The 18,099-nt window shown below is 45.9% G+C and overlaps 1 long non-coding RNA gene across 1 annotated transcript; it reads right to left on the minus strand.

Annotated features, from left to right (window-relative positions):
- Nucleotides 1-7,048: 7,048 nt before the first annotated feature.
- LOC146770438 (uncharacterized) lies at nt 7,049-7,991 on the minus strand. Its single transcript, XR_014975689.1, has 3 exons — nt 7,901-7,991; nt 7,717-7,801; nt 7,049-7,185 (listed from the first exon to the last, which is right to left on the minus strand). It is a non-coding gene; the product is annotated as an uncharacterized LOC146770438 (long non-coding RNA).
- Nucleotides 7,992-18,099: the final 10,108 nt, after the last annotated feature.

Genomic DNA, 18,099 nt, shown 5'->3' on the forward strand with positions numbered 1-18,099 from the left:
AGTACAAGTCTAAGACCTTAGCTATTAGGCCAGAGTAAGAGTTAAGACCTTAACCATTAGGCCAGAGTACGAGTCTAAGACCTTAGCTATTATACCAGAGTAAGAGTTAAGACCTTAGCTATTAGGCCAGAGTAAGAGTTAAGACCTTAACCATTAGGCCAGAGTACGAGTCTAAGACCTTAGCTATTAGGCCAGAATAAAAGCTAAGACCTTAACCAGTAGGCAAAAGTAAGAGTTAAGACCTTAACCATTAGGCCAGAGTACGAGTCTAAGACCTTAGCTATTATGCCAGAGTAAGAGTTAAGACCTTAACCAGTAGGCCAGAGTAAGAGTTAAGACCTTACCCATTAGGCCAGAGTACGAGTCTAAGACCTTAGCTATTAGGCCAGAGTAAGAGTTAAGACCTTAGCTATTAGGCCAGAGTAAGAGTTAAGACCTTAACCATTAGGCCAGAGTACGAGTCTAAGACCTTAGCTATTAGGCCACAGAACGAGTCTAAGACCTTAACTATTAGGCCAGAGTAAGAGTTAAGACTTTAACCATTAGGCCAGAGTACGAGTCTAAGACCTTAGCTATTAGACCAGAGTAAGAGTTAAGACCTTAGCTATTAGGCCAGAATAAGAGTTAAGACCTTAACCATTAGGCCAGAGTACGAGTCTAAGACCTTAGCTATTAGGCCAGAGTAAGAGTTAAGACCTTAACCATTAGGCCAGAGTACGAGTCTAAGACCATAGCTATTACGCCAGAGTAGGAGTTAAGACCTTAACCAGTAGGCCAGAGTATGAGTCTAAGACCTTAGCTATTAGGCAAGAGTACGGGTCTAAGACCTTAGCTATTAGGCCATAGTAAGAGTTAAGACCTTAGCTATTAGGCCAGAGTAAGAGTTAAGACCTTAGCTATTAGGCCAGAGAAAGAGCTATGACTTTAACCAGTAGGCCAGAGTAAGAGTTAAGACCTTAACCATTAGGCCAGAGTACGAGTCTAAGACCTTAGCTATTAGGCCAGAGTAAGAGTTAAGACCTTAACCAGTAGGCCAGAGTAAGAGTTAAGACCTTAACCATTAGGCCAGAGTACGAGTCTAAGACCTTAGCTATTAGGCCAGAGTAAGAGTTAAGACCTTAGCTATTAGGCCAGAGTAAGAGTTAAGACCTTAACCATTAGGCCAGAGTACGAGACTAAGACCTTAGCGATTAGGCCAGAGTAAGAGTTAAGACCTTAACCATTAGGCCAGAGTACGAGTCTAAGACCTTAGATATTAGGCCAGAGTAAGAGTTAAGACATTAACCAGTAGGCCAGTGTACGAGTCTAAGACCTTAGCTATTAGGCCAGAGTACGAGTCTAAGACCTTAGTTATTAGGCCAGAGTAAGAGTTAATACCTTAACCAGTAGGCCAGATTACGAGTCTAAGACCTTAGCTATTAGGCAAGAGTACAAGTCTAAGACCTTAGCTATTAGGCCAGAGTAAGAGTTAAGACCTTAACCATTAGGCCAGAGTACGAGTCTAAGACCTTAGCTATTAGGAGAGTAAGAGTTAAGACCTTAGCTATTAGGCCAGAGTAAGAGTTTAGACCTTAACCAGTAGGCCAGAGTACGAGTCTAAGACCTTAGCTATTAGGCCAGAGTATGAGTCTAAGACCTTAGCTATTAGGCCAGAGTAAGAGTTAAGACCTTAGCTATCAAGCCAGAGTAAGAGTTAAGACATTAGCTATTAGGCCAGAGTACGAGTCTAAGACCTTAGCTATTAGGAGAGTAAGAGTTAAAACCTTAGCTATTAGGCCAGAGTAAGAGTTTAGACCTTAACCAGTAGGCCAGAGTACGAGTCTAAGACCTTAGCTATTAGGCCAGAGTACGAGTCTAAGACCTTAGCTATTAGGCCAGAGTAAGAGTTAAGACCTTAACCAGTAGGCCAGAGTACGAGTCTTGATAACCTGAGAACACTACTGAGGCGGAAGCCGATAGTCGCTAATCTATTTTAAACTTTGTATACTTGTGTATTGTGTGTGATTTTAAAACCATATGCACCCTTAAAAAACCTTGGCCTTACCTGCTCCTGAGCTTAGCGTCAGACAGCTTGTCGCTTCGCTCTTAGAGCACATCGCGTCCTGCAGCCATTTCCTGGTCGCCGCCAGACACGCCAACCGCGGCTGGCCACGCCCCCTCCGCCCAGTTTGTATAAATCGCGCGCCAAAGCGCCAGCGCTTCATTGATAACCTGAGAACACTACTGAGGCGGAAGCCGGTAGTCGCTAATCTATTTTAAACTTTGTATACTTGTGTATTGTGTGTGATTTTATAACCATATGCACCCTTAAAAAACCTTGGCCTTACCTGCTCCTGAGCTTAGCGGCAGACAGCTTGTCGCTTCGCTCTTAGAGCACATCGCGTCCTGCAGCCATTTCCTGGTCGCCGCCAGACACGCCCACCGAGGCTGGCCACGCCCCCTTCCTACGCACTGACATCGACTATAAAATTTGAGCCCCTGCAGGAAGCGCAGCGGACGAGCGCAGCGGGCGCGGCGAATGCGCGCCGAAGGCGCGCATAAGGCAAGCTCGTCTGCGCTCGTCCGCGCCTCGGTAGCGCCCGGAGCGACCCCTGAGGCTCCAGCCCCCCTATCCACCACTAGCCCTTCGCCTCTGGCACGCGAGTCTTTAATCCGACTCAGAGACCACGCTCATGAAGGCCATCTGTCCTTCTTTGACACCGCCTATCCTCTGCACGACTTTGCCTGCAAAGGTTTACTGTCGGGTGGCCTGCTGAACGTCAGGTCTTTGGCTAAACATGCTAATGAAATCTCCCAGTTGATCGATAATCACCATCTTGATGCTCTATTCCTGACGGAGACCTGGACCCACTCCGACTGTTAATATCGAATTGGATTGGGACTGTCCTCAAGATTTTAAAATCCTGCATCTCCCTAGACCTAAGGGTCGGGGTGGTGGAGTCGGTATAATATATAGAGCCTCCTGGACCGTAAAAACTCTTGATATGGACCCAGTGGCCGGCACGGAAATACTTGGACTCTCAATCGACTGCCACTCCGGACCAACTTTCACGGCTGTGATTTGTTACCGCCCACCGGGAGCCTTTAACTCCACTCAGCAGCAGTCGCTCCTCACCATCCTTACTAATATGGCTACCTCTCACAACAAGTTGATCGTCTTGGGCGATTTTAACTTATGGCCCAACGGCAGCCTAGACTCCGCTCTTAACAATCTACTACTTTCCTGTGAAGGTATGGGACTCTCCCAGCTGGTCAATAAGCCTACACACTCCGCAGGGCACCAGCTCGATTTAATCTTTTCCTCCCCCCAGCTAGTACTCCTGAGCGACATTCTGCCTATGTGCTGGACCGACCATGCGCTCATTAAATTTCACATAGCCGACAGCAGGGCCAGCAGATCGTCACTCAGCTCCGGCCCTGATCTTTTGTTCAGAGATTGGAAAGCTCTGGATAAACTAAGACTGACCGGCCCGGTTTTTGAGGTGGAAGACAGCTTCTCCATCGCTCAGTCGGTAGAGGACAACTATCTGTCCCTCTGCTCAAGGATTTCCAACATCTCCGACCGCCTCGTCCCTCAGAAAAAGGGCAAACCAAAGAGACGAGCACCTGCCCCCTGGTTCGACGACTCATTGAGAGCACTCAAACTAGCCTGCAGACAAGCAGAGAGAAGATGGAGGCAAGGCTATTCTGCCACCAATAAATCTCTTTGGAAAGACAACCTCCGGGCGTACAAAACTGCCATTGCCCATAATAAGGCCAGCTATTACTGTTCCACCATCACCAATGCCACCAACAGTTCGAAAAGTATCTTCCAGATTCTTAAAAACTTAACCCATCCAGACTGTGTAACTTCTTCGCAGCCCCCCACCCAAGCCCTCTGTGATAACCTCGCAGCATTTTTTATCAACAAAATAAACACCATCATTCAAAACCTGAAAACACTCCCTTCTCTGGGAGCACCTAACATTCAGGGATCCAGCACCAGTTCTCAAAACCTGACGCCTCCAGGCTTCGTCCTGACGGCCAGATTACGGGAATTTCCTACTATCCCGGTCTCCGAGTTTGAAAGACTGGCACTTGGAATTACCTCGGGCTCCCCACTCGACCCCCTGTCCCCTAAAATTTGGAAAAGTTTTGGAACTCAACTTTTCGGCACCATGCGCCAAATATGTAACCAGTCCTTGCACAGTGGTTATGTCCCAACCTCATGGAAACAAGCGCTGGTCACCCCACTCCTAAAAAAACCCTCCCTGAGTCCAGACTGTCTATCTAACTACCGACCAATCTCCCTATTACCATTTCCGGCGAAAGTCGCAGAACGATGGGTCAGTTCTTGCCTTTCCTGTCATCTCGAACAGAACAACTTTCTAGACGATCATCAGTTCGGATTCCGTCCCGCCCACGGCACCGAAACAGCGGTCTTGACAGCCATGGAAGACCTTCGCATGCGTGCAGACAGGGGCCAGCCAGTAGCACTGATACTGCTGGACCTGTCTGCCGCATTCGATACGGTCAACCACAGCACGCTGCTGCAGAGACTAGGTGAGGCAGGCGTGGATGGCACAGCGCTGCTCTGGTTTCACTCTTACCTGTGGGACAGGAGACAGGCTGTCTCCCTCCCCCCATTGCAATCCACCTTCGCACCGGTGCCTCAGGGAGTTCCCCAGGGCTCCTCCATCAGCCCCATTCTTTTTAACGTGTACCTCATCCCGTTGATCACGTTAATTAAGTCTTTCGGGATAAAAACGATCAACTACGCTGATGACACGCAGCTCATTCTCTCTTGGGAAGGAGAAGACTCCATTCCTTTAACCACCTTCCACGACTGCTTAAGAGAGACGGCTGGGTGGCTCCACAGAAACTCCCTCCAATTCAACTCCTCCAAAACAGAGGTTCTGTTCTGTGCGGCCACCAACACACCCCGCCCCTTTCCGAGTGAATTCTGGCCACCTGAGACTAGGGATAAACCTCTGCCAGTCTCCTCGGTCCGCAACCTGGGAGCCATGCTCAATAACAAGCTGAGTACAGCAACCCAGGTAGCAAAAACAGTGGGGATCTGCACAGCCCTGCTACGCTCCCTGCGTAAAATCATGCCACTCCTCCCAGCACAAGCCCGGGCGTCGATAGTCAGATGCACAATACTCAGTCGCATTGACTATTGTAACTCCCTGCTCCTTGAATCTCCAGTCACGCTGATGGACCGACTTCAAAGAATTCAATCTGCCGCCGCCAAGCTGGCTCTTGGCTGGATGAGAAGGTCTTCGGCCACAGCAGCCCTGGCCGAGCTACATTGGCTACCCTTAAAGCAGCGTGTGGCATTCAAGTCCCTCTGCATTGTCTTTAAGGCTCTGCATGGACTCGGGCCCAGACCCCTGCAAGCTTTGTTCCTGTGGTACACTCCCACCAGAGACCTACGATCATCATCAGCCCGTCTGGTAAAGGTGCCCAGATTCAACAAAGCCAGAACCGGGGGCAGATCCTTCAGGGTCGCAGCGGCCAAGTTATGGAACAGTCTGCCTATTGACACACGCCAGATCTCACAACTTCTTCCATTTAGGAAGCGCATCAAGACCTGGCTATTCCCCTAAATTCTGCCCACCTGCTAACTATTCCGGTCTATCCTTCAGCAGAGTATTCTCCAGCGCCAGGAAGCCTGCAAGGTATCAGTCGCGCTCTATAAATACTTAAAATAAATAAATAAGACCTTAGCTATTAGGCCAGAGTAAGAGTTAAGACCTTAGCTATTAGGCCAGAGTGAGAGTTAAGACCTTAACCATTAGGCCAGAGTACGAGTCTAAGACCTTAGCTATTAGGCCAGAGTAAGAGTTAAGACATTAGCTATTAGGCCAGAGTAAGAGTTAAGACCTTAACCATTAGGCCAGGGTACGAGTCTAAGACCTTAGCTATTAGGCCAGAGTAAGCGTTAAGACCTTAACCATTAGGCCAGAGTACGAGTCTAAGACCTTAGCTATTAGGCCAGAGTAAGAGTTAAGACCTTAGCTATTAGGCCAGAGTAAGAGTTAAGAACTTAACCAGTAGGCCAGAGTACGAGTCTAAGACCTTAGCTATTAGGCCAGAGTAAGAGTTAAGAACTTAACCAGTAGGCCAGAGAAAGAGTTAAGACCTTAACCTGTAGGCCAGAGTACGAGTCTAAGACCTTAGCTATTGGGCCAGAGTAAGAGTTAAGACCTTAACAAGTAGGCCAGAGTAAGAGTTAAGACCTTAACCTGTAGGCCAGATTAAGAGTTAAGACCTTAGCTATTAGGCCAGAGTACGAGTCTAAGACCTTAGCTATTAGGCCAGAGTAAGAGTTAAGACCTTAGCTATTAGGCCAGAGTAAGAGTTAAGACCTTAGCTATTAGGCCAGAGTACGAGTCTTAGACCTTAGCTATTAGGCCAGAGTAAGAGTTAAAACCTTAACCAGTAGGCCAGAGTACGAGTCTAAGACCTTAGCTATTAGGCCAGAGTAAGAGTTAAGACCTTAGCTATTAGGCCAGAGTAAGAGTTAAGAACTTAACCATTAGGCCAGAGTGCGAGTCTAACTTTCAAAAGAAAAGGGGAAAACCCATACTAACCCTTTGGTGTCTGGGTACTTAAACAGGTAGACAGGAAAAACTAACACCTAGGGATTAATAATATAGCTATGTTATGGTGACGAGAAAAATCAAATATCTCCTCCCTTGAGTTAATTAATCCTCAAAAATAGACTATGTTCTTTTTATTTTCACTAGTCATACATAGAAAATCCGACCCAACAATGAATATATCTTTCCTTAGATCTGCATCTAAGTGTATTTATTGTTTTATATTTCACCAAACATATATAAGAAGATTAATCTTTTAGACATATATACAAAAACATTTGTAATATTTACATTCTTTTCTCGAAAAAATCAATATACATATACATCTATACGACCCTATACTTGAATTTGGATGCTTGTAGGATTAATCTGTTCCAGCATTCCTTTGTAATGAAGAACAAAACCAAAATGAGAACTCTAGAGATCTTTATTCATCTTGATCTCTACTTTCTTAAGAGTACTCTGCTAGACATCAATCAAAACAAAATTTAATCAATTAACTGGATGTCTTCCAATTCGTTGTCGACGCGTTTCAGCCCAAAGAATTTTAAGGCCTCATCAGGACTAGGGTACACGTATATTCGATTTCATCAAAATTCACCTATAAATGCAAGTTCAATATATCTGTATTACTATATTTTATATACAATATAATACAAACCTATATCCTTATTTACACTATATATACACATTGGAGCAAAAGGACGGATCATGCTGTCTCATATTTACAAACAAGAACACGTTTCTTAAAAGAATCACTGAAGTGGCGGGCAAATATATCCCGATTCAAATGTGTCAAATATGAACATAATAGTGCACTAAACACCACTGTGTGTCAATTATCTTTAGAGATGCAAATATAAAAGAAGAAATAATAAAGAAACAATATTTTAAACTAAAATCTCAATGTATATATATATATCCCACCTCTGCAACTGAGGGGAATATAGCCTTACGAAATGCAATATTTCTTAAATAAGCAAGTACCGAAGAAAGACTTTTAATATAGTATCTGCGGCACCTTGATTCACAACTACATTCATAGCGAATGGTGTGGTTCCATAGCAAAAATCAATTCATGGAAAAGCACTCCAACCATCTTAACCCTGATGTACACACACTCTAAACTTACTAATGGAATCCGTGCTGTCGAGGCGTTTCGTAAAAATATATTCATAATGGACTTCTCCAAGCTTTCATTCAATGGAAAGTCATGACTACAAAACAAAAAAAGAAGGATTTCTAACCGTAAATTTCCTTAATTTATTATAATTATACACATCCAGGCAAAACCAAGATTAAATTAAAAGGCCTACCTTATCAAAAGGACTTAAGTTGTACGCCCGTGATAGCCTTAGTTCCTATCAAGAAATCTCTGCGGGACAATAGACCACAAACGTCGGTTCTGCCAAAGTTACAAAACATATAGTTATACTCGAGACCCACGTCGATGACTAAATGTCTAATAAGGAAAGGTGTAGTTTCTTTGTCGTTTCTCACCTTATTATTCCAAATCCTTTCGTCCTAACTCCTCGTCAAACTTCCTCGCGTTTACCAGCATCAGGAAGCGCGTAATACGCCAGCGGGATTATATCCGGCTTGAGGAGGGACTAGAGCTAGAAAACGGACTATATTCCGCCGTAAGGGAAATGGAGGGCAGACTATCCATAACATCAGGGTCGCTAGCGATCATAATAAACACCCGAATGTTACTTCTAATTCAATTAGAACCTTGTAATACCACTTGTAGGTAATTTGTTCAAAAAATAAAATTAAAATAATACAGAGAAAATATGATAATAAAAGAGTGCGAGTCTAAGACCTTAGCTATTAGGCCAGAGTAAGAGTTAAGACCTTAACCAGCAGGCCAGAGTACGAGTCTAAGACATTAACTATTAGGCCAGAGTACGAGTTAAGACCTTAACCATTAGGCCAGAGTACGAGTCTAAGACCTTAGCTATTAGGAGAGTAAGAGTTAAGACCTTAGCTATTAGGCCAGAGTAAGAGTTTAGACCTTAACCAGTAGGCCAGAGTACGAGTCTAAGACCTTAGCTATTAGGCCAGAGTATGAGTCTAAGACCCTAGCTATTAGGCCAGAGTAAGAGTTAAGACCTTAGCTATCAAGCCAGAGTAAGAGTTAAGACATTAGCTATTAGGCCAGAGTACGAGTCTAAGACCTTAGCTATTAGGAGAGTAAGAGTTAAGACCTTAGCTATTAGGCCAGAGTAAGAGTTTAGACCTTAACCAGTAGGCCAGAGTACGAGTCTAAGACCTTAGCTATTAGGCCAGAGTACGAGTCTAAGACCTTAGCTATTAGGCCAGAGTAAGAGTTAAGACCTTAACCAGTAGGCCAGAGTACGAGTCTAAGACCTTAGCTATTAGGCCAGAGTAAGAGTTAAGACCTTAGCTATTAGGCCAGAGTAAGAGTTAAGACCTTAGCTATTAGGCCAGAGTACGAGTCTTAGACCTTCGCTATTAGGCCAGAGTAAGAGTTAAGACCTTAGCTATTAGGCCAGAGTAAGAGTTAAGACCTTAACCATTAGGCCAGAGTACGAGTCTAAGACCTTAGCTATTAGGCCAGAGTAAGAGTTAAGACCTTAACCAGCAGGCCAGAGTATGAGTCTAAGACATTAACTATTAGGCCAGAGTACGAGTTAAGACCTTAACCATTAGGCCAGAGTACGAGTCTAAGACCTTAGCTATTAGGAGAGTAAGAGTTAAGACCTTAGCTATTAGGCCAGAGTAAGAGTTTAGACCTTAACCAGTAGGCCAGAGTACGAGTCTAAGACCTTAGCTATTAGGCCAGAGTATGAGTCTAAGACCTTAGCTATTAGGCCAGAGTAAGAGTTAAGACCTTAGCTATCAAGCCAGAGTAAGAGTTAAGACATTAGCTATTAGGCCAGAGTACGAGTCTAAGACCTTAGCTATTAGGAGAGTAAGAGTTAAGACCTTAGCTATTAGGCCAGAGTAAGACTTTAGACCTTAACCAGTAGGCCAGAGTACGAGTCTAAGACCTTAGCTATTAGGCCAGAGTACGAGTCTAAGACCTTAGCTATTAGGCCAGAGTAAGAGATAAGACCTTAACCAGTAGGCCAGAGTATGAGTCTAAGACCTTAGCTATTAGGCCAGAGTAAGAGTTAAGACCTTAGCTATGAGGCCAGAGTAAGAGTTAAGAACTTAACCAGTAGGCCAGAGTACGAGTCTAAGACCTTAGCTATTAGGCCAGAGTAAGAGTTAAGAACTTAACCAGTAGGCCAGAGTAAGAGTTAAGACCTTAACCTGTAGGCCAGAGTACGAGTCTAAGACCTTAGCTATTGGGCCAGAGTAAGAGTTAAGACCTTAACAAGTAGGCCAGAGTAAGAGTTAAGACCTTAACCAGTAGGCCAGATTAAGAGTTAAGACCTTAGCTATTAGGCCAGAGTACGAGTCTAAGACCTTAGCTATTAGGCCAGAGTAAGAGTTAAGACCTTAGCTATTAGGCCAGAGTAAGAGTTAAGACCTTAGCTATTAGGCCAGAGTAAGAGTTTAGACCTTAACCAGTAGGCCAGAGTACGAGTCTAAAACCTTAGCTATTAGGCCAGAGTACGAGTCTAAGACCTTAGCTATTAGGCCAGAGTAAGAGTTAAGACCTTAACCAGTAGGCCAGAGTACGAGTCTTGATAACCTGAGAACACTACTGAGGCGGAAGCCGGTAGTCGCTAATCTATTTTAAACTTTGTATACTTGTGTATTGTGTGTGATTTTAAAACCATATGCACCCTTAAAAAACCTTGGCCTTACCTGCTCCTGAGCTTAGCGGCAGACAGCTTGTCGCTTCGCTCTTAGAGCACATCGCGTCCTGCAGCCATTTCCTGGTCGCCGCCAGACACGCCCACCGCGGCTGGCCACGCCCCCTCCGCCCAGTTTGTATAAATCGCGCGCCAAAGCGCCAGCGCTTCATTGATAACCTGAGAACACTACTGAGGCGGAAGCCGGTAGTCGCTAATCTATTTTAAACTTTGTATACTTGTGTATTGTGTGTGATTTTATAACCATATGCACCCTTAAAAAACCTTGGCCTTACCTGCTCCTGAGCTTAGCGGCAGACAGCTTGTCGCTTCGCTCTTAGAGCACATCGCGTCCTGCAGCCATTTCCTGGTCGCCGCCAGACACGCCCACCGCGGCTGGCCACGCCCCCTTCCTACGCACTGACATCGACTATAAAACTTGAGCCCCTGCAGGAAGCGCAGCGGACGAGCGCAGCGGGCGCGGCGAATGCGCGCCGAAGGCGCGCATAAGGCAAGCTCGTCTGCGCTCGTCCGCGCCTCGGTAGCGCCCGGAGCGACCCCTGAGGCTCTAGCCCCCCTATCCACCACTAGCCCTTCGCCTCTGGCGCGCGAGTCTTTAATCCGACTCAGAGACCACGCTCATGAAGGCCATCTGTCCTTCTTTGACACCGCCTATCCTCTGCACGACTTTGCCTGCAAAGGTTTACTGTCGGGTGGCCTGCTGAACGTCAGGTCTTTGGCTAAACATGCTAATGAAATCTCCCAGTTGATCGATAATCACCATCTTGATGCTCTATTCCTGACGGAGACCTGGACCCACTCCGACTGTTAATATCGAATTGGATTGGGCCTGTCCTCAAGATTTTAAAATCCTGCATCTCCCTAGACCTAAGGGTAGGGGTGGTGGAGTCGGTATAATATATAGAGCCTCCTGGACCGTAAAAACTCTTGATATGGACCCAGTGGCCGGCACGGAAATACTTGGACTCTCAATCGACTGCCACTCCGGACCAACTTTCACGGCTGTGATTTGTTACCGCCCACCGGGAGCCTTTAACTCCACTCAGCAGCAGTCGCTCCTCACCATCCTTACTAATATGGCTACCTCTCACAACAAGTTGATCGTCTTGGGCGATTTTAACTTATGGCCCAACGGCAGCCTAGACTCCGCTCTTAACAATCTACTACTTTCCTGTGAAGGTATGGGACTCTCCCAGCTGGTCAATAAGCCTACACACTCCGCAGGGCACCAGCTCGATTTAATCTTTTCCTCCCCCCAGCTAGTACTCCTGAGCGACATTCTGCCTATGTGCTGGACCGACCATGCGCTCATTAAATTTCACATAGCCGACAGCAGGGCCAGCAGATCGTCACTCAGCTCCGGCCCTGATCTTTTGTTCAGAGATTGGAAAGCTCTGGATAAACTAAGACTGACCGGCCCGGTTTTTGAGGTGGAAGACAGCTTCTCCATCGCTCAGTCGGTAGAGGACAACTATCTGTCCCTCTGCTCAAGGATTTCCAACATCTCCGACCGCCTCGTCCCTCAGAAAATGGGCAAACCAAAGAGACGAGCACCTGCCCCCTGGTTCGACGACTCATTGAGAGCACTCAAACTAGCCTGCAGACAAGCAGAGAGAAGATGGAGGCAAGGCTATTCTGCCACCAATAAATCTCTTTGGAAAGACAACCTCCGGGCGTACAAAACTGCCATTGCCCATAATAAGGCCAACTATTACTGTTCCACCATCACCAATGCCACCAACAGTTCGAAAAGTATCTTCCAGATTCTTAAAAACTTAACCCATCCAGACTGTGTAACTTCTTCGCAGCCCCCCACCCAAGCCCTCTGTGATAACCTCGCAGCATTTTTTATCAACAAAATAAACACCATCATTCAAAACCTGAAAACACTCCCTTCTCTGGGAGCACCTAACATTCAGGGATCCAGCACCAGTTCTCAAAACCTGACGCCTCCAGGCTCCGTCCTGACGGCCAGATTACGGGAATTTCCTACTATCCCGGTCTCCGAGTTTGAAAGACTGGCACTTGGAATTACCTCGGGCTCCCCACTCGACCCCCTGTCCCCTAAAATTTGGAAAAGTTTTGGAACTCAACTTTTCGGCACCATGCGCCAAATATGTAACCAGTCCTTGCACAGTGGTTATGTCCCAACCTCATGGAAACAGGCGCTGGTCACCCCACTCCTAAAAAAACCCTCCCTGAGTCCAGACTGTCTATCTAACTACCGACCCATCTCCCTATTACCATTTCCGGCGAAAGTCGCTGAACGATGGGTCAGTTCTTGCCTTTCCTGTCATCTCGAACAGAATAACTTTCTAGACGATCATCAGTTCGGATTCCGTCCCGCCCACGGCACCGAAACAGCGGTCTTGACAGCCATGGAAGACCTTCGCATGCGTGCAGACAGGGGCCAGCCAGTAGCACTGATACTGCTGGACCTGTCTGCCGCATTCGATACGGTCAACCACAGCACGCTGCTGCAGAGACTAGGTGAGGCAGGCGTGGATGGCACAGCGCTGCTCTGGTTTCACTCCTACCTGTGGGACAGGAGACAGGCTGTCTCCCTCCCCCCATTCCAATCCACCTTCGCACCGGTGCCTCAGGGAGTTCCCCAGGGCTCCTCCATGAGCCCCATTCTTTTTAACGTGTACCTCATCCCGTTGATCACGTTAATTAAGTCTTTCGGGATAAAAACGATCAACTACGCTGATGACACGCAGCTCATTCTCTCTTGGGAAGGAGAAGACTCCATTCCTTTAACCACCTTCCACGACTGCTTAAGAGAGACGGCTGGGTGGCTCCACAGAAACTCCCTCCAATTCAACTCCTCCAAAACAGAGGTTCTGTTCTGTGCGGCCACCAACACACCCCGCCCCTTTCCGAGTGAATTCTGGCCACCTGAGACTAGGGATAAACCTCTGCCAGTCTCCTCGGTCCGCAACCTGGGAGCCATGCTCAATAACAAGCTGAGTACAGCAACCCAGGTAGCAAAAACAGTGGGGATCTGCACAGCCCTGCTACGCTCCCTGCGTAAAATCATGCCACTCCTCCCAGCACAAGCCCGGGCGTCGATAGTCAGATGCACAATACTCAGTCGCATTGACTATTGTAACTCCCTGCTCCTTGAATCTCCAGTCACGCTGATGGACCGACTTCAAAGAATTCAATCTGCCGCCGCCAAGCTGGCTCTTGGCTGGATGAGAAGGTCTTCGGCCACAGCAGCCCTGGCCGAGCTACATTGGCTACCCTTAAAGCAGCGTGTGGCATTCAAGTCCCTCTGCATTGTCTTTAAGGCTCTGCATGGACTCGGGCCCAGACCCCTGCAAGCTTTGTTCCTGTGGTACACTCCCACCAGAGACCTACGATCATCATCAGCCCGTCTGGTAAAGGTGCCCAGATTCAACAAAGCCAGAACCGGGGGCAGATCCTTCAGGGTCGCAGCGGCCAAGTTATGGAACAGTCTGCCTATTGACACACGCCAGATCTCACAACTTCTTCCATTTAGGAAGCGCATCAAGACCTGGCTATTCCCCTAAATTCTGCCCACCTGCTAACTACTCCGGTCTATCCTTCAGCAGAGTATTCTCCAGCGCCAGGAAGCCTGCAAGGTATCAGTCGCGCTCTATAAATACTTAAAATAAATAAATAAGACCTTAGCTATTAGGCCAGAGTAAGAGTTAAGACCTTAGCTATTAGGCCAGAGTAAGCGTTAAGACCTTAACCATTAGGCCAGAGTACGAGTCTAAGACCTTAGCTATTAGGCCAGAGTAAGAGTTAAGACCTTAGCTATTAGGCCAGAGTAAGAGTTAAGAACTTAACCAGTAGGCCAGAGTACGAGTCTAAGACCTTAGCTATTAGGCCAGAGTAAGAGTTAAGAACTTAACCAGTAGGCCAGAGTAAGAGTTAAGACCTTAACCTGTAGGCCAGAGTACGAGTCTAAGACCTTAGCTATTGGGCCAGAGTAAGAGTTAAGACCTTAACAAGTAGGCCAGAGTAAGAGTTAAGACCTTAACCTGTAGGCCAGATTAAGAGTTAAGACCTTAGCTATTAGGCCAGAGTACGAGTCTAAGACCTTAGCTATTAGGCCAGAGTAAGAGTTAAGACCTTAGCTATTAGGCCAGAGTAAGAGTTAAGACCTTAACCATTAGGCCAGGGTACGAGTCTAAGACCTTAGCTATTAGGCCAGAGTAAGCGTTAAGACCTTAACCATTAGGCCAGAGTACGAGTCTAAGACCTTAGCTATTAGGCCAGAGTAAGAGTTAAGACCTTAGCTATTAGGCCAGAGTAAGAGTTAAGAACTTAACCAGTAGGCCAGAGTACGAGTCTAAGACCGTAGCTATTAGGCCAGAGTAAGAGTTAAGAACTTAACCAGTAGGCCAGAGTAAGAGTTAAGACCTTAACCTGTAGGCCAGAGTACGAGTCTAAGACCTTAGCTATTGGGCCAGAGTAAGAGTTAAGACCTTAACAAGTAGGCCAGAGTAAGAGTTAAGACCTTAACCTGTAGGCCAGATTAAGAGTTAAGACCTTAGCTATTAGGCCAGAGTACGAGTCTAAGACCTTAGCTATTAGGCCAGAGTAAGAGTTAAGACCTTAGCTATTAGGCCAGAGTAAGAGTTAAGACCTTAGCTATTAGGCCAGAGTACGAGTCTTAGACCTTAGCTATTAGGCCAGAGTAAGAGTTAAAACCTTAACCAGTAGGCCAGAGTACGAGTCTAAGACCTTAGCTATTAGGCCAGAGTAAGAGTTAAGACCTTAGCTATTAGGCCAGAGTAAGAGTTAAGAACTTAACCATTAGGCCAGAGTGCGAGTCTAAGACCTTAGCTATTAGGCCAGAGTAAGAGTTAAGACCTTAACCAGCAGGCCAGAGTACGAGTCTAAGACATTAACTATTAGGCCAGAGTACGAGTTAAGACCTTAACCATTAGGCGAGAGTACGAGTCTAAGACCTTAGCTATTAGGAGAGTAAGAGTTAAGACCTTAGCTATTAGGCCAGAGTAAGAGTTTAGACCTTAACCAGTAGGCCAGAGTACGAGTCTAAGACCTTAGCTATTAGGCCAGAGTATGAGTCTAAGACCTTAGCTATTAGGCCAGAGTAAGAGTTAAGACCTTAGCTATCAAGCCAGAGTAAGAGTTAAGACATTAGCTATTAGGCCAGAGTACGAGTCTAAGACCTTAGCTGTTAGGAGAGTAAGAGTTAAGACCTTAGCTATTAGGCCAGAGTAAGAGTTTAGACCTTAACCAGTAGGCCAGAGTACGAGTCTAAGACCTTAGCTATTAGGCCAGAGTACGAGTCTAAGACCTTAGCTATTAGGCCAGAGTAAGAGTTAAGACCTTAACCAGTAGGCCAGAGTACGAGTCTAAGACCTTAGCTATTAGGCCAGAGTAAGAGTTAAGACCTTAGCTATTAGGCCAGAGTAAGAGTTAAGACCTTAGCTATTAGGCCAGAGTACGAGTCTTAGACCTTAGCTATTAGGCCAGAGTAAGAGTTAAGACCTTAGCTATTAGGCCAGAGTAAGAGTTAAGACCTTAACCATTAGGCCAGAGTACGAGTCTAAGACCTTAGCTATTAGGCCAGAGTAAGAGTTAAGACCTTAACCAGCAGGCCAGAGTATGAGTCTAAGACATTAACTATTAGGCCAGAGTACGAGTTAAGACCTTAACCATTAGGCCAGAGTACGAGTCTAAGACCTTAGCTATTAGGAGAGTAAGAGTTAAGACCTTTGCTATTAGGCCAGAGTAAGAGTTTAGACCTTAACCAGTAGGCCAGAGTACGAGTCTAAGACCTTAGCTATTAGGCCAGAGTATGAGTCTAAGACCTTAGCTATTAGGCCAGAGTAAGAGTTAAGACCTTAGCTATCAAGCCAGAGTAAGAGTTAAGACATTAGCTATTAGGCCAGAGTACGAGTCTAAGACCTTAGCTATTAGGAGAGTAAGAGTTAAGACCTTAGCTATTAGGCCAGAGTAAGAGTTTAGACCTTAACCAGTAGGCCAGAGTACGAGTCTAAGACCTTAGCTATTAGGCCAGAGTACGAGTCTAAGACCGTAGCTATTAGGCCAGAGTAAGAGATAAGACCTTAACCAGTAGGCCAGAGTATGAGTCTAAGACCTTAGCTATTAGGCCAGAGTAAGAGTTAAGACCTTAGCTATTAGGCCAGAGTAAGAGTTAAGAACTTAACCAGTAGGCCAGAGTACGAGTCTAAGACCTTAGCTATTAGGCCAGAGTAAGAGTTAAGAACTTAACCAGTAGGCCAGAGTAAGAGTTAAGACCTTAACCTGTAGGCCAGAGTACGAGTCTAAGACCTTAGCTATTGGGCCAGAGTAAGAGTTAAGACCTTAACAAGTAGGCCAGAGTAAGAGTTAAGACCTTAACCAGTAGGCCAGATTAAGAGTTAAGACCTTAGCTATTAGGCCAGAGTACGAGTCTAAGACCTTAGCTATTAGGCCAGAGTAAGAGTTAAGACCTTAGCTATTAGGTCAGAGTAAGAGTTAAGACCTTAGCTATTAGGCCAGAGTACGAGTCTTAGACCTTAGCTATTAGGCCAGAGTAAGAGTTAAAACCTTAACCAGTAGGCCAGAGTACGAGTCTAAGACCTTAGCTATTAGGCCAGAGTAAGAGTTAAGACCTTAGCTATTAGGCCAGAGTAAGAGTTAAGACCTTAACCAGTAGGCCAGAGTAAGAGTTAAGACCTTAACCATTAGGCCAGAGTACGAGTCTAAGACCTTAGCTATTAGGCCAGAGTAAGAGTTAAGACCTTAACCAGCAGGCCAGAGTACGAGTCTAAGACATTAACTATTAGGCCAGAGTACGAGTTAAGACCTTAACCAGTAGGCCAGAGTAAGAGTTAAGACCTTAACCAGTAGGCCAGAGTAGGAGTCTAAGACCTTAGCTATTAGGCCAGAGTAAGAGTTAAGACCTTAGCTATTAGGCCAGAGTAAGAGTTAAGACCTTAACCATTAGGCCAGGGTAGGAGTTCAAGACCTTAGCTATTAGGCCAGAGTAAGAGTTAAGACCTTAACCATTAGGCCAGAGTACGAGTCTAAGCCCTTAGCTATTAGGCCAGAGTAAGAGTTAAGACCTTAACCATTAGGCCAGAGTACAAGTCTAAGACCTTAGCTATTAGGCCAGAGTACGAGTCTAAGACCTTAGCTATTAGGCCACAGAAAGAGTTAAGACCTTAACCAGTAGGCCAGAGAACGAGTCTAAGACCTTAGCTATTAGGCCAGAGTAAGAGTTAAGACCTTAACCATTAGGCCAGAGTACGAGTCTAAGACCTTAGCTATTAGGCCAGAGTAAGAGTTAAGACCTTAGCTATTAGGCCAGAGTAAGAGTTAAGACCTTAACCATTAGGCCAGATTACGAGTCTAAGACCTTAGCTATTAGGCCAGAGTAAGAGTTAAGACCTTAACCAGTAGGCCAGAGTACGAGTCTAAGACCTTAGCTATTAGGCCAGAGTAAGAGTTAAGACCTTAACCAGTAGGCCAGAGTAAGAGTTAAGACCTTAACCTGTAGGCCAGAGTAGGAGTCTAAGACCTTAGCTATTAGGCCAGAGTACGAGTCTAAGACCTTAGCTATTAGGCCACAGAAAGAGTTAAGACCTTAACCAGTAGGCCAGAGAACGAGTCTAAGACCTTAGCTATTAGGCCAGAGTAAGAGTTAAGACCTTAACCATTAGGCCAGAGTACGAGTCTAAGACCTTAGCTATTAGGCCAGAGTAAGAGTTAAGACC

The sequence above is a fragment of the Triturus cristatus genome, unplaced genomic scaffold, assembly GCF_964204655.1.
Source record: "Triturus cristatus unplaced genomic scaffold, aTriCri1.1 SCAFFOLD_183, whole genome shotgun sequence".
Taxonomy (NCBI): domain Eukaryota; kingdom Metazoa; phylum Chordata; class Amphibia; order Caudata; family Salamandridae; genus Triturus; species Triturus cristatus.